The 26,897-nt window shown below is 49.2% G+C and overlaps 1 pseudogene; it reads right to left on the reverse strand.

Moving 5' to 3' along the window:
* Positions 1 to 26,411, reverse strand: part of LOC148474670 (fatty-acid amide hydrolase 1-like) — a 66,725-nt pseudogene extending 40,314 nt beyond the window's left edge.
* Positions 26,412 to 26,897: the final 486 nt, after the last annotated feature.

Consider the following 26,897-nt stretch of genomic DNA (forward strand, 5'->3'; position numbering starts at 1 on the left):
ATTGTAGGAGGAGCTGCTGTGGCTGGGCATGCCCAGCAGCCCTCCTCCAGTGGCAATTTTTTTTACTGCCCGCTGTCTCTGCTCCCCAGTCCCGCTGCTGCCAGCTGTATGAGCTGCCGCCCAATCAGAGCTGAGCTGAGACCTCCGATTGCGTTAGGACAGCAAGAGCAGAGGTGCGTCCACCTGTCCCAGTCCCTTCATTTCCTGCTGTGAAGCTGAATTGGCCCTAGGCTTGGAATGCATGCCCCTAGGTATTTATTTAATTTGTCTATGCCTAGGACCGGCTCTGCGTGCAGCTAAGTACCCTAACCCACCGTTCCCGCAGCCTAACCCTCCCCTCCCACAGCCTAACATTAACCCTCCCCTAGTACCTAACCCTAAACCTAGCCCTTTCCCTAACCCTAATACTCAGCATCGGGATGTCAGCTGTTAGGATTCTGGAACCGGGATTCCTACTGCTGTCTGGATTCCGGCGCATGATTCTGACCACCAGCATGCTGACTGCCGTGACGCAGGCAACTTCCCATTCAATCTACTGTGAGTATCATTTCATTATTGTTGCTGATCAATACTATAACACAAGGTTGCCGACATTTTGCTCCCACCTTCCGGGAGGGAGCTGTCAGGCTTCCACACGGAGGGCGTAATGCGGCAAAAGGGGGCGTGGCCCAGCAAATGATGCATCATTGTGGCCCCGCCCCCTCTTCACAATGCCGAGATTAATGGCATTGTGAAGCAGGGGGCGGGGCCACGAAGACACGATTCAGCGCAAATCTCGTCACTTCCCCCCTCCCCCCACTGCCGAGGTTTATACAGACGGGTCGCTGGGGCCGATTAATGTGGACCAGTCTCACAAACTGCTATACCATGTTGAATTAATACTTTGCCTGCTTAAGCTGCACAGACTGTGCGCTAAACTGCAATCTCCATATATGCACTCTTATGTCACAAACTTCTGAGAATACTTATGGAATATTTATTACTTATGCATACAGTATGTCTGCTTAATGTTAGGCCTGATTTACTAAGAAATGGGTTGTCAAAACTACCAGTCATCGGTGCCTTTGACTGATTTAAAACAGCTATAGTCTGGTTTAGAATTTATTTCTATTGCTATTGTGGGTTTCCAACTTAAAAAAGTTCATCAAGCGAAACGCGCGTTTCTAATAGAGCAGGAATCTCACTACTGACATCACGAGTGATGTCAGTAAGGCCGCCCACAAATGGCAGGCGTTCCCTCAGGAACGCCTCCGTTTGTCCGGCCACCCCCCCTCCCCGCCTACAAAACGGGGCACGCCGTCGATCAACATCGACAGCCGCCCCGTTTGTAGCGAGCTCCGGAGTGCAGTGCGCAGTGCCCCACCATCGACCCACTTGCGAGCACATGGCGCTCGCGAGCGGGTCTGCATCAGGCCCTGTAAACAATTTTTAAACCACTGAAATATCACATGTGATGTGCATGTGAACATGCACTATGGTATATAATTAAAATCATTGGATTAAGTGAGCTATATAGTGACCAAGCTGTATTCAGCAACTATTTGTAAGAGAACATAAGCTAATAGCTTAGGCAAAAGTTTGACTGCATACCATCTACCAGTGTAAAGGCTCGGTGAATAATTCATAAAAGGATTTCGGTACTATAGAAGCAGAACAATGGTGCACAAACCACAGACCGTGGAAAGCGTACAGCCTGTGGCCTATGGCAACCGCTCGAAGCCCGCCATCCTCTGTTCAGATCTACCCTGATTATATTAATAAGAGTAGGCCTGTCAGGCAGTCACTAGTTGGCGCATCCCATCAGTAACTTGTCTGTAACAGGCAGCCTTTGCAGCAAATTAGATCAGTTGCCAGGTTGCAGAACTCAGTCTCACATTTGGTGATCTCACCAGACTGAGATGTCTATTTACTAAGCAGTGTTAGGAGACAGAGTGAAAAGTGATAAGAAAGGGATAAGGTACCAGCCAATCAGCTCCCAACTGTCATTTTTCAAACACAGCCTGTGAGATGACAGTTGGGAGCTGATTGGCTGGCACCTTATCACTTTCTTATCAGACCCCTGTGTTCCTGCACACGTGTGCATGGCATGCAGGATCATGCTAAAGAGCAGAGTCCTTTCCGGGACAGACACATCCCAATGGGCAGTGCCAGGCTGCACCAACCTTTCTGGATAAACGTATATACTAGCTTTTCTAATACCGGTATAAAAGACAGTCTAGGATGCACATGTAACATATAACATATAAAAGTAGTTTATATAAAGCTGTTTAATTGTTTTTAGGCTTAAGATCATAGTGATCTGTGCAGTGATTCTCCCAAACTCACCTGCCTCAAGCAGGTCTATTGTCTGGTCGATATTTGGATGCTTCTCGGTCAAATTCAGAACCGACCGTTAGTAAATCTCCATCATCTATGTAAAGTTTTGATGGTCATTCCGATGTTCTAAACTGCTCTATAGTTACATTTTTGGCCGATTTGGCATCGATTTTGACTTCAATAAATCTCTGATTTTCAAACTAGCTACCAAATTGCACAAAAATGCTAAATTGCCCATTAGAAAATTTACCCCATACAGTAATTTGCTGACAAAAGCCATAAACAGTAACCACAAGCCACCCTCAAATTTTAATCTCAGTTATCTGAAAGACAACAATAGGAGCAGGGAGTTGTGATTCTGGATACACAGGGACAGTGGCGGGCTGGGCCGGGGGGCAGGGTGCCAGATGCCCCCCGGGCCGGTACAATTGCGTGGCACTAGGGCCGCAGGCCGTAAGCTCCTTCCCGGAGTCAGCTGCTTTACTCACTCACCCTCCCCGTCACCGCACCACTTGATGAGGAAGCAGCTGAGACGGGAAGCAATCGGGAAGCCGACTGCCTATATACCGGCAGCCGGCTTCCCGACTGTCTTATCCCGGCAAGGGTGAAATGCAGAGCGTCTAGATGTAGACGCTCGCATTTCCCAGAACGCCGGGAGACCGGCATCACGATCGTGATGCCGGGCGCCGCGAGCGGACAGCCGCGGGGGGGAGGTTTAGGTTTAGGGCTCCCGGGGGGGACTTAGGGTTAGGCACTTGGGGGGGAAGTTAGGGTTAGGCACCCCTAAGGAGGGTTAGGGTTAGGGGGGTTAGGTTAGGTTAGTGGATACTTACCTATCCACGATCAGGATTTCCAGCGCTGTCGGGCTTCCGCTGCGTCGCACTCTGCACCTGTCGGGCTGCCGCTGACGGGAATCGAACCGCTGGCCATGCGGCCAGCAGTATTTCATACCCATTCCGCTGAGACAGGAGCCAGCAGCAACCAATACATGCCCTGTGAGCCGAGAAGGTCTCACGCAGACGCGATCCAACTCCGCACTGCACCGACACTGTGAGAGCCGCAAACTCCGGCCAATTAGCAGAGAAGATGGAGGCCAGGCTGTTTTTCTACAAACAACAGCCCAGGTGGAGATCCTGGAGACCTGGACTCCCGCTGCAGCTCCTCCAGGACCGCAAGGTACAGTTAATAACTGGCTGCATGCAGTGACCCCTGGCTCCTCAGCTCTCATACTCCAAAGAGACCTGCTGCATAACATCTTGCAATAAAGCTGTCAATCATTCACCTTGAACATGCAGCAGAGTGACTGTAATGCATATAGATGAGCAAGCATCTAGTGGTTATGCAAATTTTGGTACCATAAAGAGCCCCAGAAGCATGTATTTGGTGACTGGCAGGGCTTTCTGGGACTTGTAGTTCTTCTGCAGTAGGGGAAATGTAGTTAGCTGAAGCTTTGTCTTATTTCTAATCCTTCTTGAAAATAGACTTCCTGCACTCTACCAGACTGCCCTGAAGTGTGTTCGGTGTATGTGATGTTACATGGCTGCACAGAGGGTGGTTGGTGTTGCATTAAGTGAATTGTTTCCTTGGTCTGTGAGGAAATGGTTTCGATGACATGTCTCGGTAGTGCCATCATTTGAAGAGTAGCATGTGTTTTATAGTTGTCTGGCACCCATACACAAACCACCACTTGCAGAATGCTGAATTTAGGGCCTAATTCAGCATGGATCGCAACTGCAACAGCATATGCAGATGGCTGATTGTTGCGTACTGCGCATACACGATAGCTGCATTGCACTCGCATTGCGATCACACAGACTACAGAAAGCCATCCTAGAGTGAGTGATGTCAGGTCAGCATTTGGGGGTGGTGACGGGGAGGTGGTCTGAGAAACGCAGGCGTGCCTGCCCGTTTGAACACTTACATAGGCGTGCATAAATGAGCCATTGCGACAGCATACACAGCTTGAATACTTACTGTATGTGACGAGACTTGCAATATCTGAGTAAGGTCAGACCTACTATAATTGTGCGTGAGGGGCCGATGTTAGCAGTGACAGCCGGAAAGGTTCCTCGACCTGCCCCCTGGCTGTCAGTGTCAGGCTGTGGCACAGTGCAGCTAGCATGAGAAGGGGCCGGCATACTAACACAGTTTCCCCCCTCAAGCTCCCCCACCAGAACAGCTTCCCTTCCTTGGCTCTGCAATAGCCCCACCCCCAGTTCTCTTCACTTCCTCACTTCTCTTTCCTCCCTGCTTCTACTGGCACCACACAAAAGAAGGCTGACCCTACTGTAACTGCAGTGCACACCACAGAGGTCTCTCCCACTGTCACCTTCTCCCCTGCAGTCTCTCCCACTGTCCCCTTCTCCCCTGGAGTCTCTCCCAAGGACCCCTTTCTCTGCAATCCCTCTGGCTGTCCCCTTAACCCCTGTAGTATCTCTCACTGTTCATTGTGCCCTGCAGTCTCTGCCACTGTCCCCTTTCCCCTGCAGTCTCTCCCACTGTCCCCTTTCCCCTGCAGTCTCTCCCACGGTCCCCTTATCCCCTACACTGTAGTCTCCCTCACTTTCCATCTCTCCCACTATTTCCTTTTCTCCTGCAGTCTTTCCCACTATTTCCTTTTCTCCTGCAGTCTTTCCCACTATTTCCTTTACTCCTGCAGTCTCTCCCACTATTTCCTTTTCTCCTGCAGTCCATTCTTAAGCACAGATGGTTAAATCAAAATAACTAAGGTACTAATTAAGTTACCTGTGAACAACTATGGCTATCCTTAAAACCTGGACTGTTAGTGTGCCTTGAGGATCATGGTTGGGAACCCCTGCTCTAGGACAACAAGATTTGCTAAACCTATTTACTGAAAGGAACAGTATAAGAACCAAATGTACGGTATCAGTGTTATATCATTCCTTAATATCTATTTCCCATTCTAAATGACAAATGGGCATGTCAGCTTTTCCTATGTTTTAGGAAACCTGCGTAAAACCAGATGAGCAATATTTACACACTGGGTGGGATGCATGAAGCATCGCAGGCGGGATGCATCCTGCCGCCCTTCGCATGCATGCCGGCATTCATAACCCCAGTATGCATGATGACCACCACAAAGGACCGCTCTCTTGGTAAGAGCGGCTCTTTGTGATGGAGAGACTTTCGGGTCTATGATCCCTCAAACCCCTGTGAAACATAACCACGCCCCTTTTGCGAGTGCTCACGTGCCTACAGTGCGCGCACAGGGGGAACTGCCGGGGCTGATCTACAACCCCAGTTCGTCCCTGTAGAAGACTCTTACCCTTGCCGGTCACCACAAAGCAGGGATGGAGACTGGGCGGAGTTTAAAGATCCTGCAGGGACATGGGAAAATTTCCCTCTGTCCCTGCAGTTTTCGGGAAATGTAAGGATTTTCTGTGTATGACGCCATTCTGAGATGACGTTATATAAAGTAAATATTTTTCAAGCAATTTAACGCTTTTTGTTTTGCTGAATAGAAAAAAGCATTGAAGCACTGTAGAGATCAATGGCTGATCCGTACAGTGCGGTACTCTGCGAGATGGGAATTAATGGAGAAGATAATTGTGTTATCTTCTCCATTATCCCATTGCTGAATAGTGGATTTAGATAAAAAATGCGGAAATGATAGTTTCTGAATTTTTTCTGAAAAAAAATCATTGCTGAATAGACCCCTTAGTAAAAAAAGAAAGATTAACGCCCTATCGACAACTGACACTAGTACATTAACTTAATGCATATATTAAACTGGTCAGCCTTTTTATTAATTATCAATCAATCAATAACTTCACTATGGTGATGGCCGAAAGAAACAGCAGCCATCAGAGGTCAGCAACTACCAAATCAGATGACTAGAAAAACTTGCAGGGCCAATTGCCCACTCAGAAAGTCCATAGGTCACACGAGACTGCCCCATACCTTCCAACGCACGGTTAGCCAACCAAGGCTGCTGACCCCAGCAGCGACAATCAGCCAAAAGGTATATCAAAGGGGAGTGACCTATTAATCAGCCCACTGACCTCCCGGCTGCAGTTCTTTCCCGCCCAACGTCAAAGAAAAAAAGCAACATCAAAAATAGGCAAAGAAAAACTAAAATAAAGAATTGGGAGAGAGGGGAAAAAGCTGAAAAGAGGCCGTCTCATATCTGCAGCTGCCCTAAGTAAACTGTAGCTCCTCCCACACCACGCCTTAATAGCTATCATTGGCTACACACTGAAACAGATTAACCCTCTACTATCTATACAGCTATGATGTGCCACTGTCCTACAGCTTAGGGGTTTAAAGCAGTGGCGTAAGTTCATCCCAGATGCCCGGAGGCAAGTTATAATTTGGCCACCCCTCCTAAAAAAGGGAAAATAAATATGGTATCTATCTATCTATTTATCTATCATATAGTATATACAGCCACGCACCACAGGGACGTCCGGGATCGCATCTCCATTAAGTTCTATGGAGACGCACTTGCACGTCCGCGGGAGTACGTCTCCATAGGATTGAATGGAGACGCTATTGCACGTCTCCGATTGCGTGAGGGCGTCTCACGCCATGCATGGCGTAAGACGCTGCAATACAACACCAAACCAGCTGGACAGATAAGATAGTGACCTGTATAGTGCAATTAGTATGAGGCTCAGAGTCCTCCTGATGGAGGCGAAAGCCAACTGATACCACTGTTGGAGAGGAAAACCACGGACTGAGTTTGAGTCAAGATATTGTAAGACTGCAACTGTGGTGGGACTACAAATCGCAAAATTCCCAGTCTACTGCCGCCTACTTCACATGCCGGGAAGATTGCTTTACCAAAGATCTGCCCCCATATTCAGTCGCTGGTGCCCCAGGCCCCCACCTCCCATGCCCTCTTACTCGCAGCTCTATCTGGTGCATCCTTCTTGACATCCAGGTCAGGAAGATCTGCAGCCGTGTTTATGCTCAGGCCCTCCGCACAGGTCTGTGGCTAGAGCTGCCACCAGGGAGCAGTGGGACAAGGAGTTGTGGGTGAGGGAGGGGCACAGGGACTGCTGCACAGGTCCGTGGCTAGGGCTGCTGCCAGGGGAAAGTGGGACAGGCAGTTGTGGGTGAGGGGGGGGCACCGTATGTGTCACACTGGCATAAGAAGTTGCTGAGGGGCAGCGATACCAATGAGCGGAGACAGGCTATAGATAGACGGAAGCGGCAGCTGATGGTCTGACACTGAGCTCTCCATTAGTACATGGTTATGGCAGCTTCTCAGCTGCCGGGAAGAGGTGCCATTTATTGGGCGGCCATGACAGTACACTCTATGGGCAACATCTCCACTTCTAAAAACCTGCACTGTAGTAAATATACCTCTTAGGGCGCATTCCGGTGCTTAGTACATTTGGGGAATGCAGTAAAACCCGCGAAAAATGCACTTTCAGGGGTTTTTCAGCATTTTCGCCTTTAGTACATCCCGGCCTATGGACCTCATTCAGAGTCGGTCGTAAGCGGCCACTCAGTCGTACGCATATGATGTTTCAAAACCACACATGCGTACGGTTAGTTGTGCGCATGTACGTACGAGACCTTGCAATCCAAAATGCTGTCGATCATACGGCTTATGAGCAGGAAGTGGCTTCCGAGAGTTGATTGACATGAAAGGCCGTTTGTGGGTGTTGACGGGAGTGGTGGTCTGAAAACGCAGGCGTTCCTCACCGTTTTCAGGGCATTTTAGGGGCGTACATAAATTACCTGCTACGACCGACATAGAAGGCCGGAAGTAGTAAAACGTCACTCTGCGAGCAGGTTAGAGGCCTGGCTGATCGTACAGCTTAAGGTAGGGTAGGAGCTCCCACAAGCCCCAGAGTACAATCGATACTATCGAATGTTATTGATGTTAGGATTGATGTTTCTATTTTGTGCCACACAATGCAAGCAACTAATAATTGTTTGTTGTAGCTAATAACACTGTTAATTAGCTTGTAATTGATTCAGCTGAGTTTGCATTAGCAAATAATAAGAATAAATAAATTTCATGAGGATGGTTTATTCTATATGGTTTTTTGTTAATTTTTGTGGGCATCAACACAACACAAGCGGCCGCAACCATCAGAAGAAAATTAACATACAGCGACTGACGACGACTGACTCAATCGCTAGCTACTATCAGAGGAGGTGTATTGTTCACGTATGGGCGTCACTTTGGTTGCGACCGACCGGCTGTGCGATTGCTTCCTTTTTCAGTTTCTCGGTCGTTAGGCGTACGACTGAGCGGCCGCTTATGACCGCCTCTGAATGAGGTCCTATGTCTCTTCTACCCATTACATATGTGATTTCAGTCACATTTGCATGCATGTACTGTATGTTTTCTTAGAGATGTAAGCGATCAGGGTTGCATGTAGAAACTCCTTGCATCTACTGTCCTTTTGTGTTTTTAACCATTACAGAAAATGTAAGGCACATCAACTTCTATAAAAAAAAAAAAATTCTTTAAAAGTTACGTTTTGCTTTTCTTTTCTCTAAGAGTGCGGACTCGACTCCACCCCCAACCCCTTTTTTATATTATAGAACTATCACATTACATTTAAAGCCTTAAACCTTTTAACCACATAAGGATTTTTTTCTGGTTTAGGGGCCTATTCATCAACACTAAAATAACGTTTTTAAGGAAATTTTCCTTAAATAACGTTATTTTGGTATTCATGAACAGACTTAACACAGGAGATATCACAGATATCTCCTTGCTAAGTTCCCCTGCGTTAATTTCCACACTCCCCATACATTAGTATGGGGATGTGGAAATTGTGGTATTCATCAAATTCCGAAAATTATCAATTTTCGGAATTTGATGCAGTTACTATTCGCCACTGTGAGGTGGCGAATATCAGGATCCACTTACCTGTATCAGCGTGTGCAGGTCCCCCGACGCTCTGCTCCGTCCTCAGGCTCCGGAGGCTGGTCTGTCATGTGTGCTCCCCAGCAGAGCACAAGAAAGTTTAGAAAAAGAAAAAAAATTTTTTTTTTCTAATCTGTCATGTGGTCTGCCGGGAAACCACATGACAGACCAGCAGGACGGAGCCGGAGGCTGCTGTGCGGACAGGTAAGTCGGGGGGGGGGGGGGAAGGTGAGCGGAGGGGGGAGAGGGGTGGGGCGGGATCGGGGGGGTACGAAACTTAACGCATCTGTAGGCAGTGCTGCGCATGCGCTGGTTTTACAGATGTAACAGCGCATGCGCAGCACTGTTTCCAGATGCGATAAGGTAGTGTAGGCAGGGAAAAGTATCTATTTCCCGAAAAGCTGTCATCGCAAAAATGACAGCTTTTCGGAATAGATACTTATGGAGAGGTGGAATGATGAATTCCACCTATAATTAGCTAGAACTCCATGAGAGTTCTAAAGCTAATTATCTCCAGATAATTTTAATGTTTAATGAATAGGCCCCTAAGTGTTACATTACCGTCCTGTTGCACCACCTAGTGGTTGTTTTAGAGACCACATTGCAAAGACCTGTTCTGTGCGTTGCATTGGCTAAAATCATTTTCTCCTTGTTATTCCAAATATGTGAATCTGTCCCTCTAAGCATATGTGCTTTGATGAAATTCACTCTCTGCTGTGTTGACCCTCCCACCTTTGTCCATATTCTCTAACTAGCAAAATCCTCCTAATCAACTGAGTGTCTCTGAGAGTTCCAACTGATCACAAGGGATCAACACCAGCACAGCTATTAGTATCCTCAGTACTTCCCCTTTCAAGTCCTTAAAGACAAGTCAATACTCAGTCTGAAAGCAGTGGAACGGGACCAAGTACTCTTCGCAAAGCTTGAAATCTCACTGGATCCCATGACACTTCCACCAAACAGTTCTTCTAAACACAGCATCCAAAGCCACCAAATCCCAAATGGTCTAGAGTGTGATGTCATCATGATCCAGCTGCCCCATGGGCATCAATTCTTTAACTCCAAGAAGTTGTGGGTCAGTTGACGCAATGATATTTAACCCACCGACTTACATGACTTATGTTGAGTTGATTTACAGCGGATATTTTTGTATTGTCTCATTTTTGGTATTCTCACAGTACACCAGTCTCAGTTCTATTGCCCCACCCTGTCATTCCGTGTGTGGGATACTGTCACGTGTAGAACCGGACCAACCCAAACATAATGATTCCAAGTAGGATCCAAGTCAGGCTCAGGTTCCGAGTCTCCATGCAGGGAAGGCTGGCTGGTTGAGTGTGCTGTACTGTCCCAGGGCCGGATTAACAATTGGGCGGGTGGAGCTACAGCTCCAGGCCTCCCATTGAAAATAGGCCCACAGGATACACTGACTGCAGTGCAGACAGGAATAAAGTTTTTTTTCCCGTCACCACCGACAGCCGAACTTACTGTCCAGCTCACTCACCTCCCGACCACACAAAGCTGAGCCCATCGTAACCCCCACAACCCCCTCTCGGCTGGTCGACCTAAGCCCCGCCCACCACTGGCAGTCGAAGCTCTGCCCCTATGTGCCTTAAGCTCCGCCTCCTGGGCTGTCCTACTGCAAAGCTGTGTCCTGTGACTGTGCACCAGACCAATCGCCTAGTTCAGGATGGAAGGCACTGCAGCCCAGCATGTCACTTCAGTTTAACAGGTCAGTGTAAGGTTTGGCCTCTGGGCCTGATTCAGAGCTGGACTCTCTGAAAGAGCGCTCGCTCTGAATCAGGGCGTTTTTTTTATTATTTTTGTGCGGCCTCCTGGCCGCTCGCATAGCTGTGGGTGATCATCCACAGCTATTGCGAGCTGCCAGGTGATGGTCGCGATGGTCTCAACCATCGGGTGTTGCGACGAGACCCTTGCGGTAGGGTCTCGATCCCGCAAGCCCCAGTGAGCTTCTGGCTCTTAATAGAGCTGGAAGCTCACCACTGACATCACTCGTGATGTCAGTGGGGCCGCCTCCAAACGGCAGGCGTTCCTTGGGAACGCCTCTGTTTGGCCAGCCACCCCCCCTGCCCGCCTCCAAAACGGGGCGAGCTGTCGATCAACTTCGACAGCCGCCCCCTTTTGGTGCGAGACCCGGAGCGACGGAGCGCCCATCGCTAGCCGGCCCTCTGTGTATTATTTATGTATGTTTTGTGTATATATATATATATATATATATATGTGTGTGTTAAATTAGGTGGATACAGGAGTATATATATATATATAATATATATATATATATATATATATACATACAGTACCAGTCAAAAGTTTGGAGACACCTTCTCATTCAATGGTTTTTGTTTATTTAAATTATTTAGTAGATTACTACTGAAGACATCAAAACTATGAAAGTACACATATGGAATTATGTTGTAAACAAAAAAAAGTGTTAAACAAATCAAAATATGTTTTATATTTTAGATTCCTCAAAGTAGCCCCCTTTTGCTTGGATGACCGCTTTGCACACTCTTGGCATTCTCTCATTCAGCTTTACTGTCTCCTTGTATAACACACTAAAAGCCATTTAAGTAATCAACGTCTCATAACTTGTATTCATTCCTTTGTCAGGATTACCAAAAGGACAAATACAAGTTCTGAAACATTGATTACATAAACGGGTCAGTGTGTTTTATACAAGCCATCCATACATGTCACACCCATACACACACACACACACACACACACACACACGCAATCAGCTTACTCCAGACCGCCCTGTGTCTGGCACTGCCCCCCAAGTGCATGACGTCATGCTGTCCTGTAGAGGGGCCTGGAATTGCAACACCGCCCGGAGCATCCTGAAGACACTGCAAAGACTGCAGAGTGTCTGACTGGGCAGCACTGCAGGAGTGATACTGGCTGCACGGTGCAAGCACCCTGCTAGCCAGTAACAAGGACCATGGGGTAGCGACAGTGCTGCAAACAGAGCAGTGCAGCATCACCGGTCGCTTACCTGTAGTTATGGCACTGTATACAGTCAAAACACACCCACAACACAGGCCACACCCCTAGTGGCAGAACTCGTGACTGGTGGGCCCATGTGCAGAAATATGTTTTGGGCCCCCCTCCTCGGTATGCAATCGGGAAGCCGACTGCCTAAATACCGAAATACCGGAAGCCGGCTTCCCGAATGTCATATCCTGGCAAGGGTGAAATGCCGGGCGTCTAGATGTAGACGCCCAGCATTTCCCTGATGCCGGGAGACCGGCGCCTGGCATCCCGATCGTAGTTATGCCGGGCGCCGCGAGCGGACAGCCGTGGGGGGGGATGGTTAGGTTTAGGGCTCCCGGGGGGGACTTAGGGTTAGGCACCCCCCCGGGAGGGTTAGGGTTAGGCTGGGGGGAGAGAGGGTTAGTGTTAGGCACCCCCCCAGGGGACTTAGGTGTAGGCAGCGGGGAAGGGCACTTAGAGGGGGGATTATGGTTAGGCACGGCGGTATTTCATACCAATTCCCCCTCCTCTGCCCCACCACAAGTTCTTAGTGCCGTGGGTGACAGGGAAAGGTAGAGGGTGACAGGGAGATGGTGACAGGCAGTGACTGATAAGGAGAGGGTGACAGGGAGAGGGTGACATGGACTGTGTGACAGGGAGAGGATGACAAGGACTGGGTGACAGGGAGAGGGAGTGGGTGACAGGGAGAGGGTGACAAGGAGAGGGTGACAGGCAGTGTGTAACAGGGAGAGGGTGACAGGGAGAGAGGCAGTGTGTGACAGGCAGTGGGTGACGGAGAAAATGACAGGCACTGGGTGACAGGGAGAGGATGACAAATATATTACTTATATTACTATTTACTTACGTGATCCCAGATCTGCAGCTCGTGGATCCTCCTCTCCTCCTTGGGTTTTTTTAACATTGGGGACAGTCACGAAATTGTGACATCAGATCCCAGGCACCAGTGGCAAGGACTACCTCAGAGAGGAAGAGCCAGGCCAGTCGGGGAAAAGCAGGGCGGGATCGGGAGGAGCAAGTAGGAGAGAGGATATAAGGGGAGGAGAGGGGGCCCAGCCAACTCCAGCCAGATCACATCCAAGACCACAGGCAGCGCATCATTCCATAATGTTACCACTGGGACGGGTTGGAGTCACGCGGTGGTGTATAATCATTCAATCTAACTCATTATAATGCAGCTAGCTGCAGGACCCTTTAATGCAGTGGGTCCCAGTGGAATGCACCAGCTGCACCGCCGGTAGTTCCGCCACCTGCATACCCCTATGTAAATCACACCTATACCACACTGGTCATGCCCCCACATCACCAGTCACACTGCTGCAGCGCTGGTCACACCCCCTGCAGCGGCACACAATAGGCCCTTCATAAATTTCAGCTCCAGGCCCATGTGGACATTAATCTGGCACTGTACTGTCCATCCAGGGATGTGCTGCGCTGTCCATTCAGAGGTGTGCTGTGCAGTCCATCCAGGGGCTGTAAAACAAAGTCAAGAAAAGTAAAAAATAAAATAAAAAGTAAAAACAAAAAGTGTTAAAAAGTATATTTTTTTGTGCTGTACATATAGGCACTATTATGCTGCAGCCCAAATCCCCCCCAGTGTATCTATATAAGCACTGTGATGCTGCAGGCCGCATCCCCCAGTGTATCCGTATAAGCACTGTGACGCTGCAGACCGTACCTCGGTGTATCTATATCATATTTGCCGACTATCTGGCTGCTCCTTCCGGGAGGGAGCAACCAGATCGGCAGAACAGGGGGCGTGGCCAGCAAAAGGGCGTGGCCGGGCGGGCTGAAGACAGTTTCCGGGTGTGACAGGGTGCGTGGCCACGTGATCGCGTCGTTTTGGCCCCGCCCCCGCTACACAATGCCGAAATACAGGCATTGTAAAGCAGGCGGCGGGGCCAAAATGACGCAAATCGCGTCAGCGGCCCCCCGCTGAAGGGGGTTTATCAGGTACTGGCGGGGGGGAGACAGGGGGAGACATGCGGGAGGCTTGCCTGCCTTTCCGGGGGGCCGGGAGCTGCACCCGTTTATCGGGAGGCTCCCGCCCGAATCGGGAGGGTAGGCAACCCTGATCTATATAAGCACAGTGACGCTGCAGGCCGTACCCCAGTGTATCCATATAAGCACTGTGATGCTGCAGGCCGTACCCCAGTGTATCCATATAAGCACTGTGATGCTGCAGGCCGTATTCCCCAATGTATCCATATAAGCACTGTGATGCTGCAGGCCGTATCCCCCAGTGTATCCATATAAGCACTGTGACGCTGCAGGTCGTACCCCAATGTATCCATATAAGCACTGTGATGCTGCAGGCCGTATCCCCCAGTGTATCCATATAAGCACTGTGACGCTGCAGACCGTACCCCAGTGTATCTATATAAGCACAGTGACGCTGAAGACCATACCCCGGTGTATCTATATAAGCACTGTGACGCTGCAGGCCATATCCCCCAGTGTATCCATATAAGCACTGTGATGCTGCAGGCCATATCCCCCAGTGTATCCATATAAGCACTGTGACGCTGCAGACCGTACCCCGGTGTATCTATATAAGCACTGTGACGCTGCAGACTGTACCCCAATGAATGTTTCTGTACCCCAGTGTATCCATATAAGCACTGTGACGCTGCAGGCCATACCCCTGTGAATGTTTCCGTACCCCAGTGGATCCATATAACATACCTCCCAACATTTGCTGGGAGAGAGTCGGGACCTGCGCGCCCCCAAAAAGGGGGTGTAGCCTAGTCGTAAAGGGGGCGTGGCCCCCATTTGCATCACTAATGGGGCGTGCCCAGCATCTCTGAGATGCTGGGCAGCCCCCGGGCTTCCCCCCTGTACTCTCAATAGATGCTGTGCGCATGCGCACAGCGTCTATTCTGCCTCTGCACACACGCATAGCAGAGCAACGTGTATGCTTCCCCCAACTTCCCCCCCACCGCGGCACACTGTGGCCCGCGGGCGGGACAGTGGGACAGTCCCAGAAAAACGGGACTGTCACGCTAAATGCGGGACAGTTGGGAGGTATGATATAAGCACTGTGCGTTTGTACTGCTGCTCTGACTCTTACTTTCAAAATGTATTTATTTCAACTAAAATCACAAATAGGTATACTTGCAAAATACTCATGCCATTTTTCAGCCTAGATTTGTAGATACCAACCTGGTAGGCTTGGCTTTCCTTGATCCAGGGCCGGACTGGGACTAAAGAGAGGCCCTGGAATTTCAAGAGCACACAGACCCACCTCACGTCAGCATCTGGCTCCAGGCAAAGCCTCCTCCCCTTACTATTCATGACCCCTCCCACTTCTTAGTCTATGCTCACACAAATATAATTAATATTAGAACAACATACAAGCAGTGGCGTAACAAGGGCATTTAGAGCCCAGGGCAAATTTAAAAATGGAGACCCCCCCTATGTGCGCGTCAAAAAAATGGATGTGGTCACTTAAAAATGGGATGTGTCAACATGACACACACCCATTTCTCGTTGCTCTGAACATGCCTTTCCATATGCACCTTAACTAGTGTTCACTCTTCGGTGCGCGCTCCTGAAAAGGGGGCATGGCCATTGAAAAGGGGGCATGTCTATAAGACGCGTCCCCTTTTCATCACTCTTGGGGGCGTGCCCGGCACTTACAGACACACCAGGCAGCCCCCTTATATAGTGCCCCACATGCGCCAAGCGTCTATTCTCCGGCGGTGACTGGGTCACCGCACATTTCCCCACCCGCAAGACACTGCAACCCGTGGGTAAAGACGGGATCCGCAGGCTGTGAGGGCAGGGTGCTTTTTGCCCTCCTTCTGGAGGGCAGGGTGCTTTTTGCCCTCCAGAAGGAGGGCAGGGCATCACGCCCTGCTAAAACAGCCTAGCGGGAACACTACTTAACCCCAGTAGTGCCCCTTATACAGTACCCCCAGTATGCAATGTCCCCAGTTGTGGTCCTTCTTATGCAGGCCCCTAGTAGTGCCCCTTATACAGTACCCCAGTAGTGGTCCCCCTTGTGCAGCCCCCATTAATTTCTCTTATACTGTGCCCCCAGTAGTGGTCCCCCCTTATGCAGTGCCCCTTATATAGTGCCCACAGTAGTAGTCCCCCCCAATGCAGTGCCCCCAGTAGTGGTACCCCTATGCAGTGCCCTTTATATAGTGCCCCCAGTAGTAGTCCCCCCCATGCAGTGCCCCCAATAGTGGTCCCCCTTATGTAGGACCCCAGTAGTGATCCCCCCTATCCAGTGCCCCCAGGTGTGGTCTCCCCTATGCAGTACCCCCAGTAGTGGTCCCCCTTATGCAGGCCCCCAGTGGTGATCCCCCTATAAAGTGCCCCCCAGTAGTAGTCCCCAGTAGAGGTCCCCCCTCCTGATACAGTGCCCCCAGCAGTAGCCCCCCCCCCCCAGTAGTAGTACCCCCCCAGTAGAGGTCCCTCCGATGCAGTAGCCCCTCCAATAGTAGTCCCCAGTAGAAGTCCCCAACCCCAATAGTGATGCACCCAGAAGTGCCCCCCCCGATGCAGTGCAGATACACACGTAAAAAAAGAAAAAAAAATACACTTACCTGAATCCACGCTCCAGCCACAGCTTCCACCGCCCAGGATTTTTAGGGGGGAGGGGGGTTTATATATACATATCTATATATATATATATATATATATATATACACACATACACACACACACACACACTTTAAATATATAAGTATACACATATATATATACACACACACACTAATATATATATATATATATAAACACTGTGTGTATGTGAGAGAGGAGTACTGTGTGAAAGAGCGCTGTGCAGCCGGGTGTACTGACCTTCCTTCCTTATGGCTGTTCAACCATCTTCTAAGCGCGGGGGGGTGGCGTGGTGCAACTGCTGCCTGTGAGGTTCTGAATTTGTTGTGGACCCGGGGTGGTGATAGGAGCAGACACAGATGTAGACTTAAATGAAAAAGTGGAGTTTTTAATAAGTGACAGAAGACATGGGAATGGCAAATGAAAAAGTCCAGGTATAGCACTAAAGTGCACTTGATAACTGTAGTGGGGGTTAATGAGAAAATGTCCAGATAGTGACAGGCAGGAATAGTCCAGTATACAAGTATGGTGAGATGAAAACAGAATGCAGGTATGGTGAGCTGTAACTAAATGCAGGTATGATGAGCTGTAACTAAATGCAGGTATGGTGAGCTGTAACTAAATGCAGGTATGATGAGCTGTAACTAAATGCAGGTATGGTGAGCTGTAACTGATGCAGGCAGAGGTAGTGAAGTCCAGCTGGGAGTGAAATGAAGCAAGGTGCAGGGAAACAGCAGGTTCAGGTACTCAGGCAGGTAAGAAGGTATATGGAGGGTGCAGGGTAAGTCCAGCAGCTTGGAGCAGGCAAGGTTCAGGCTAGTCGCGTAACCGACAGGAAGGCAGGTAAGGCACAGGTACTCTCTCTCAGCCGCAGCTGAGAAACACGTTGCACTGGCAAAGGAAGGAAGGCTCTGGACCTTCCTAAATACTCAGTACCGTGCTGTGACTGGCTGGAATGAGCACATGACCTACCAGATTGAACAGCCGGAATCACATGGCCGCAGGCAAGATGGCAGCGCCCATACCCACGGAACGGAAAAACCGCCAGACCTCACCAGGCCTAGTGACAATGTGCCCACACAGAACCACGCGCAGCCAATGCCCCTCGACAAACACCAGCACCGCTTCCAGAGACCCCCCGCCATAACGACCTCACAGGTAATACCCGGCAGGTATCATGCCAAGAAACCCTGGCCGTGACACTGCCATTGTATTGTGTGAGCCAGACTCCCTGTGATCACCTTGCTGTGCTCCACTTCCGGGTCTCAAGTTGCGTGGCTGCGTGAGGATGACGCTCCGAGTCCAGTCTGGGAGCGGGGGAAGACTGTGTGCGTCCCTTGCTGCTACTGCTCCTGGCAGTGGGTGGGGCCTGGCAATCCCAGGAGGAGGGCGTGGGCCAGCCAGTGTCTGTGTGGCTGGACAGAGCTACCTGCTGGCTGAGGAGACAGCGCGGTGGGGACTGGTTGAGATGGCACCGGTGATTGGCTGTTGCGGCGCTCTGCATGTAGCACAGCCATACACTACATAACACGCTCAAATTTTGCGATCATTGGGTTCGTCAGGGGGGGTTTCTGGGTACACAGAAACCCCCCCTGCGTGCGCTAATGCCGCCGCACTTCAGTCCTCCCGGGTTGGCGTGCTCTGCATTGTGGGAGAGATATCATCTCTCCCATTACCCACTGCAAGAGCCAGAAGGCGGAGCTCATGAGTGTGTGCAGCAGCCATCCTCAAACCCGGCCGCCGCGTCATGACATCATCACGCAATGATGTGGACGCAGCTGAATACAACCTGGACAGGTCACGGTTCAACTAAATCCCCAAGTATTTAAGCTTTGGGGGATGCCAGGAGAAGGGAAAGAGGCCTTTAAACCTTCCGCCACTGTGGGGGGAGTGAAAGGTTAACTGCTATAGATTTAGAGTCGTTTATTTTGAAATTAGAGAGAGCACCAAAGTCCCGGGACTCATAAACTAAGGTACAGAAATAGAGGGTTTGGTAAGGACGGCCAGAAGGTTGTTGGCAAACAAGGCCAGCTTATATTCACGCCCATCTACAAACAACCCAGACATTAATCTAATAGCTCTAGCCGACGCCTCCATACACAAAACAAAAATAATGGGGGAAAGGGGGCATCCCTGTCTAGTGCCATTAAAAATCCACACTGGGTTAGAAAGGGCACCATTTATCTTAATACGTGCCATAGGTGTGGAATATAAAGCCAGGATCCTATGCAAGGAGGCAGGACCAAACCCATGTGTGCCACTAAACCCCTCATGAAATGCCAATGAATTCTGTCGAAGGCCTTCTCTGCATCAGTGGATAACAGAAGAGCTGGGGACTTTTCCGTTACAGCAAGATGCATCAAGTCAGTCACCTTGGTAGTGTTGTCTCGTGCCTCCCGGCCCGGGACAAAACCAATCTGGTCTGAAAGAACTAACGCAGGAAGAAGAATCTTCAGTCTGTTCGCAATAAGCTTGGCTAATAGTTTAATATCTGTATTCAGTAGGGAGATAGGCCTATAGCTGGAGCACAGGGCTGGGTCCTTACCGTACTTATGGATAACCGCAACATGGGCTTCAAGAGACTGGGATAAAAAAACTATCTTATCAGATACAGGGGCCTATTCATCAACACTAAAATAAAGTTTTTAAAGACATTTTCCTTAAATAACGTTATTTTAGTATTCATGAAGATACTTAGCACAGGAGATAACACTGATATCTCCTTGCTAAGTCCCTCTGCGTTCATTTCCACACTCCCCATACATTAGTACATTAGTATGGGGATATGGAAATTATGGTATTGATCAAATTCCGAAAATTATGTATTTTCGGAATTTGATGGAGTTACTATTCGCCACTGTGAGGTGGCGAATAGCAGGTCCCCCGGCATCTCCCTACGGCACTCTGGTCTCTCCTCTAGCTCCGTCTGCTATGCTGTCATGTGTTCTCCACAGCAGAGCACAATAAAGTTTAAAAATAAAAAAAACTTTTTTTTTTTTCTAAACAGTACTGTGTGCTGCTGGGAGACCACATGACAGCATAGCAGACGGAGCCGGAGGCTGCTGCGCGGGCAGGTAAGTGCTGAACGGGGGGGAGGTGAGCGGGGGGAGGGGGGGCAGGTGAGCGGAGGGGGGGACACAAAATTACCGCATCTGTAGGCAGTTCTTTGCATGCGCTGGTTTTACAGATGTAACAGCGCATGTGCAGCACTGCTTCCAGCTGCGGTAAGTTAGAGCAGGCAGGGATAACTGTCTATTTCCTGAAAAGCTATCGCAAAAATGACAGCTTTTCGGAATAGATAGTTATAGGGAGGAGGAATGATGAATTCCTCCGGTTATTAGGTAGAACTCCATGCGAGTTCTAAACCTAATTACCTCCTGGGAAACTTTAGTTATGATGAATAGGCCCCACAGAGTTAAAAGCCGACAACATCTTGGGTAAAAGAGTGGTCTTAAAAATGTTATAATACGAAACCGTATAGCCATCAGGGCCTGGGCTTTTACCAGTAGTGGTGTTTTTTAGAGCTTCTTCCAATTCCTCCAATGTAAATGGGCTGTCTAACCAGTCTCTATCCCCGTCGGAGATAGAGGGGAAACTAACCTTCCGGAGATAATTAGATACAGTCTCCTGAAAAGCGCCAACCTCTGCGGAAGAGCCCAAGGACGAAAGGTTATACAGCTGCGAATAGTAAGATTGAAATGCTGAGGCAATAGCGGGGGTCAATCTACAATCTCTACCAGTCCCATCCTTGACCACCTCTATAAAAGATACCGCTCTCTGAGCCCGCAAGGCCCGTGCCAATAATTTACCTGGTTTATTGCCCCATTGAAAATAATGATTTTTACATAAACAAAAATCTCTTTTCACTCCTTCATTCAATAGTTTATTGAGTTCAGATTATTACCAGTTATTTATATATTTATATATATTTATTCAGATCGGGCCAAGGATAAAGCTTTCTGATCTGCAGCTGACAAAGAGGCTTTTAGGGGTATTCAATATGGAGCGAAAACTCAGTTTTTGCGATGTTTTCGCACCAATGACGTCATTTTCGCTGGTTTTGGTTTTACACCGTATTCAATTTCAAAGACTTTTCGCAGGTTCGAAAAGTCTTTGAAAAAAAACAGGGATAACTTTTCACCACTGAATATGTGGCGAAAAAAAGTGCAGAATTGGGGTTTAGGGGTGCAGGCTTAAAAAAAATAGCCTGCACCCCTGGGAATGATATTTTAAAAATAACTGTGTCAAAAAAAGTTTTAAAAAAAAATAGGGACACCCCAGAAAATTAATTTAAAATTGGGGTGAAAAAAAAAGGAAAAAAGTGTTTAACAATAGGGAAATAGGTTCAGGGCTATTCTGCAAGTATGCGGCAGGTGTTTTCTAGAATAGGCTATTAGCGGCAGGTGCATAATTGCAGAATTTTTTAAAACTTACTTTAGGGACATAAAAATATGCTAGTACCCATTTTCATGTACCTCAAATTTGATGGGACCACTTAAAAAAATTAAAAAAATAACCTAAGTGCTCTTCTGCAACACTTCTTCAATGTTGGGAAAAAAACACCTGCTGCGGCTATTTAAATCCCAGACTTTCATTTGCAGGCTAAAACGGGGGTACCCATAGTGATCCCCCATGTTTTTACATCTTTAGGGGGGTCCTACAATTTATTACAGGAAATGTTGTATTTTTTCGCAGATCCCACTTCGCAGGTTCCTGTTTCCGTAGGCTTTATATTGAATACGGGGATAAAGCGGGCACGCGCCCGATACTTTATCACAGGAAAATCTCCGATGTGGAGCGAAAAGTCCAGCACGGACTTTTTGCTCCCATATTGAATACCCCTTTTTGTGTTTCAATTCAAACAATCTAATTTGCTGGAGCAATTGTGGCTTACGACCAATCAATTTACCCTTCAATTACCTTTGAGAGGGTATACGTTCGCAATGCCGACAGCCGGCTTCCCAACTACTTAATCCCGGCGAGGATTAAATGACAGGTGTCTAAATCTAGACGCCTGTCATTTTACCGACGCTGGGAGACCGGCGCCCGGGATCTCGATCAAAGTGATGCCGGGCGCTGGGCGTGGACAGCCGCTAAGGGGGGGGATTAGGTTAGGGGCTCCCAGGGGGGACTTAGGGTTAGGCAACCCCTCTGGGAGGTTAGGTTAGGGGGAGGGAGGGTTAAGGTGCATACACACTAGACGATATGCTCCCTGAGCAATATCGTCTAGTGTGTCCCCGGCAGGCTGTGCTCAATGTCGTTTATGACATTGAGCACAGCCGCTGAATGATATCATTAACGATATCGTTCAGCGCCGGGCTCTCTCCCCCATTCCCTGACATGCAGCAACCTGACGAGATCGTCAGGTTGGCCTGCATGTCAGCCCGATGAATGATGATGACGAACGACCCGCGGGAACGCGCGTCGTCGTCATCGTTCATCTTTTTGGGCTTAAAAATGGACGATAAAGTGGACGACTGAACGATAACGATATCGTTATCGTTCAGTCGTCCACTTTAATCGCCCAGTGTGTACGCACCATTAGGGTTAGGCACCCCCAGGGGGTGGTTAGGGTTAGGCACCCCACCGAGGGACTTAGGTTTAGGTGGCGGGGAAGGGGGGGTTAGGTTTAGGCACTTAGAGGGGGGATTAGGGATAGGCACACGGGGGGGGGTTAGGGTTAGGCACCATAAAGGAGGGTTAGGGGGTAGAATTAGATTAGTTTATACTTACCTTTAGGACGATCGGGATTTCCTCCTCTGTCGGGCTGCCGTTGCGGCCAGCGGTATATCATACTGAATGCATTTATGAGCCTCCCAAACAGTGGGAGGGGCCTGGCAATCCCGGGAGGAGGGCGTGGGCCAGCCAGTGTCTGTGTGGCTGGATGGAGCTAACTGCTGGCTGAGGAGACAACGCGGTGGGGACTGGTTGACATGGCACCGGTGATTGGCTGTTGCGGTGCTCTGCATGTAGCACAGCCATACACTACATAACCCGCTCAAATTTTGCGATCACTGGGTTTGTCAGGGGCTGGAAACCTCAGGAGTGTGATTTAGTTCAAAATAGTCAGTGAGAGTCTGGTCCAACTGAAGTTTACAATAAGCATCCGAAAGAAGACTTTCATTTAAGCGCCAAGTGCAAGGTGTAGGGGAAAGAAGACTGGTAGATATTGTAAGAGTGATCGGGGCATGGTCTGACCAAGTCAATGGTTCAATAGAGGTAAGAGATGTAAGAACCTATGGGGCAAAAAAAAATTGTCCAATCAAGAATAAGAGTTGTGGGGAGAAGAGAAAAATGTATAGTCTCGGTCAGTAGGGTTATTGTGCGCTTTTTTAAAATGATGTGAGACACTATGTTAATCGAATCCTTTCAGTATATTTCTTTGATGCTCATGTATCCTTTGTTTTAAAGATCTTGTTGTTTTCCCTACAGATTGTTTCATACATGGGCATGTTAGCAGATACATTACTCCGCTGGTATCACAGGTGATTTGATCTTCAATTTTATACTTGTCCTTTGTTGTATTGGATTCGAATGAAGTCACAGGTTTGCTAGTTCTGTATTTGGAGGTTGTGCAAGTTTTTGCATCTTCCATAATAGAAAAATCCTTTGTAAAAGACAAAGATATCATAATAAAAACTGATGATACTCTAGGCAGGCCTGTGGCTCTCCAGCTATTGTGAAAATATAAGTCCCAGCATACCCTCCCACTGATCAGCTGATAAAGCATGCTAGGACTTGTAGTTTTACAACAGCTGAAGAGCCACAGGTTGGCCAGAACTGCTTTAGGGCACCATGATTCAAAAAAGTTTGGGAACCACTGACATACTGTATATCGTTTGGGCTTGGATCTGCACCTGGGTCTACTGTGGGGTGTAGGTGGTGGATATGGACCGGACACCAAACAGCTAAGATTTCAACTGCCAGGAAGCAATGGTCCCTCCCCCGTAAACCCCGTCCCTGAGCCTGAGGCAAATCAGTTTGTTAACAAGCCGAAGGCAGGAGGAGGAGAGGAGAGAAGGAAGACTGGTACACAGAAGAATCACACTCTCACATCAAAGAGACTGAAAATCTGGTGACCAGGAAACCCAACCCAGAGAAGCCAGGGGCATCAGGGCAGGTGCCTTGTGGACCCTATGGACTTCAAAGAAAGAGAGTTAACAAAGGTAAGTTTTACCATAACTCTCATTTTCTTCTTCAGGGTCCATAAGGATCCACAGTGGATATCCCATAGCAGTATTCAAGGGTGGGGATGCTCCTGAACTGAGAGGAGTATCCTGCGTCCAAATGAAGCATCCTGAGAGGCAAAGGTATCGAAGGCATAAAACATAAGAAAGGTGTGGACAGAAGACCACGTGGCCACCTTACAAAGCTATTCAGCTGAGGCGCCACAGCGAGCTGCCCACGAGAGTCCCACGGAGCGAGTAGAAGGAGCAGAGATGGTAGCCGGCACAGGAAGGCTCATATGTGTGTAAACCTGTGAGATAGTCATGCGAAGCCATCTGGCCAGAGTCTGTTTGTTAGCTGGCCAGCCCTTCTCGTGGAATCCATAGAGGACAAATAGGGAATCTGTTTTCCGAAGAGAACTTGTACGGTCCACGTAGATCCTGAGAGCACGGACCACATTCAAGTAGGCCTCACCTGCCGAGAGGTCTGGTGATTGGAAGCCCAGTACTACGATTTCCTCATTCATATGGAAATGAGAAACAACCTTGGAAAGGAAGTCAGGACAAGTTCGAAGAACAGCCTTGTCCTGATGAAAGATCAGAAATGGGGAGTGACAGGAAAGTGCGACTAAATCTGACACCCTATGGGAGGACACAAGAGCCAGGAGAAAGAAAGTCTTCGCTGTGAGCCACTTGAGTTTCACAGATTCCAGGGGTTCAAATGGAGGGCTCTGAAGGGCCTGGAGAACCACTTACAAATCCCACATTGACACCGGAGGAACGAAGGGAGGTTGAATTCGGAGGACATCCTGAAGGAAGGTGTGAACATCCAGCAGTGGAGCAATTATGCGCTGGAACCAAATGGACAAAGCAGAAACATGCACTTTCAGCGAGGCCAGGCGGAGACCAAAGTCCAGTCCCATTTGAAGGAGGGCCAGGACTCTAGAGACTCTAAAAACTTGAGGGTCAAAACTTCTGGTAGCACACCACTGGAAGTATGTTTGTCTACTGTGACCGTCTACAACCTTTCACACTTTAATTGCATTTATTTCCAGGTCATAACATTTTCTGCACCTTTTAGCTTGATAAACCCATTTATGGCTGTATGCATGTTGCATAATCATTGCATAATGATACAGCTTGTGTGCTCTATGCTTCGCTGCTACTACGCTGCACTGGAAACACTCTGGGCCTGATTCTGATCCGGTCGCTAGTGGTGTGCGCTCGCAACTGGGTCGATGGTGGGCCTGTGTGCATGTGCACGATGGAGCCGGCTCCATCGTGCGCATGTGCGAGACCCGGATAGCGACGGGCAATCTGTTGCTCCGGGTCTTGTACCAAAGGGGGCGTGCTGTCGATGTTGAGTGACAGCACGCCCCCTTTGGTGGGCAGGCTGGGGGAGTGGCTGCCCAAACGGAGGCATTCCCATGTGAACGCCTCCATTTGGGGCCGGCCCCACTGACATCAAGAGTGATGTCAGTGGGAGAGATTTCGGCTCTGTTACACAAGGGTCTCGTTGCAAGCCCGATGGTCGCGATGGTCATGACCATTGCGACCATCTTCCTGGCCGCTTGCTATAGCTGTGGGTGGTCACCCACAGCTATGCGAGCGGCCAGGCCGTTCTAAAAAAAAAATAGCCCTGCCCTGATTCAGAGCGAGCTCTCTGTCAGAGCGTCCGGCTCTGAATCAGGGACCCTGGGTCAAATTCAGGCCCACTCGCGAGCGCTGAGCGCTCGCAAGCAGGTTGATGTTGGGCCAGTGCGCATGCGCACAACGGACCCGGCTCCGTCGTGCGCATGCGCGAGACCCGGATAGCGACGGGCAAGCCGTCGCTATGGGTCTCGCTACAAAGGGGGCATGCTGTCGATGGTGAGTGACAGCACGCCCCCTTTGGTGGGCATGCAGGGGCGTGGCTGGCCAGATGGAGGCGTTCCCATGGGAATGCCTACCATCTGGGGCCGGCCCCACTGACATCACAAGTGATGTCAGTGGGAGTGCTTTTGGCTCTGATAGAGCCAAAAGCACTCCAGGGCTTGCGGCAGATGAGACCCTACCACAAGGGTCTCTTCACAAGCCCGATGGTCTTGACCATCGCGACCATCTTTTTGGCCGCTTGCTATAGCTGTGGGTGGTCACCCACAGCTATGCGAGCAGCCAGGAGGCCACTCTAAAATCAGGAAGGGCGGCCCTGATTCAGAGCGAGCGCTCTGTCAGAGCGTCCGGCTCTGAATCAGGGCCTCTGTGCTGTCTTCACTATGTGTTCTGTGGCAGTGTGCACTGTACATTTGTTGTGGCCAGTATAGTGGTTTATTGAAGAAGTGATGGGTACAGCAGTACTCAGATACACACTAGTTGGATGCAGTGGAGCTTGAGCGGGAGTCACACAGCTCACCAGCCAGTGAGTATATGCAGGATGTGGGTAGTGATGCAGGATCACTCTGAAAATGCTTCTGGAGTAGGTAAATCACAGATCTCACTCGAGCCGTGTACCACTGCATCGCTCTTACATAGTGACAAGATGGCACAGTGCATGCACAGTGCTAGGTTCAGCAGCCATCTTGGTTAGGGAATGAAGCCTCCCCATAGGAACTATCATGGAGTCTGAGCAGTAGCGTGTACTCCATTTTCAACAGTGCTGACCAGCAGGGCCCATTAAATAAGTGATGTGCAGTAAGGAAATAATACATTCTGGCCCTACATTTTATCCCTGCTGTTCTGCCCGGTTCTGAAGAAGCCAGAGGAGTTCCTGAAAGCAGTTGTGCACAGGAACAGAACGCTTAAGAATAATGCAGAAATCCAATCCAACACTGGCACTATTTGTGGTGTCTAGGTAATGTGGATCAGGACTGCGCTCTCCCTATGAAGTCAGTAATTGGTCAGGAAAGTGCAGAACTTGGCATCTGCAGAATGTTTTTTGGTGGCCAGGGCAAAATGTGCAGCAAAGGGACTGAGCTAACAGTTTGTATCTTGACATAGGCGTTACT

This window comes from Taudactylus pleione, unplaced genomic scaffold (assembly GCF_031769625.1).
Source record: "Taudactylus pleione unplaced genomic scaffold, aTauple2 ptg000824l, whole genome shotgun sequence".
Classification (NCBI taxonomy): Eukaryota; Metazoa; Chordata; class Amphibia; order Anura; family Myobatrachidae; genus Taudactylus; species Taudactylus pleione.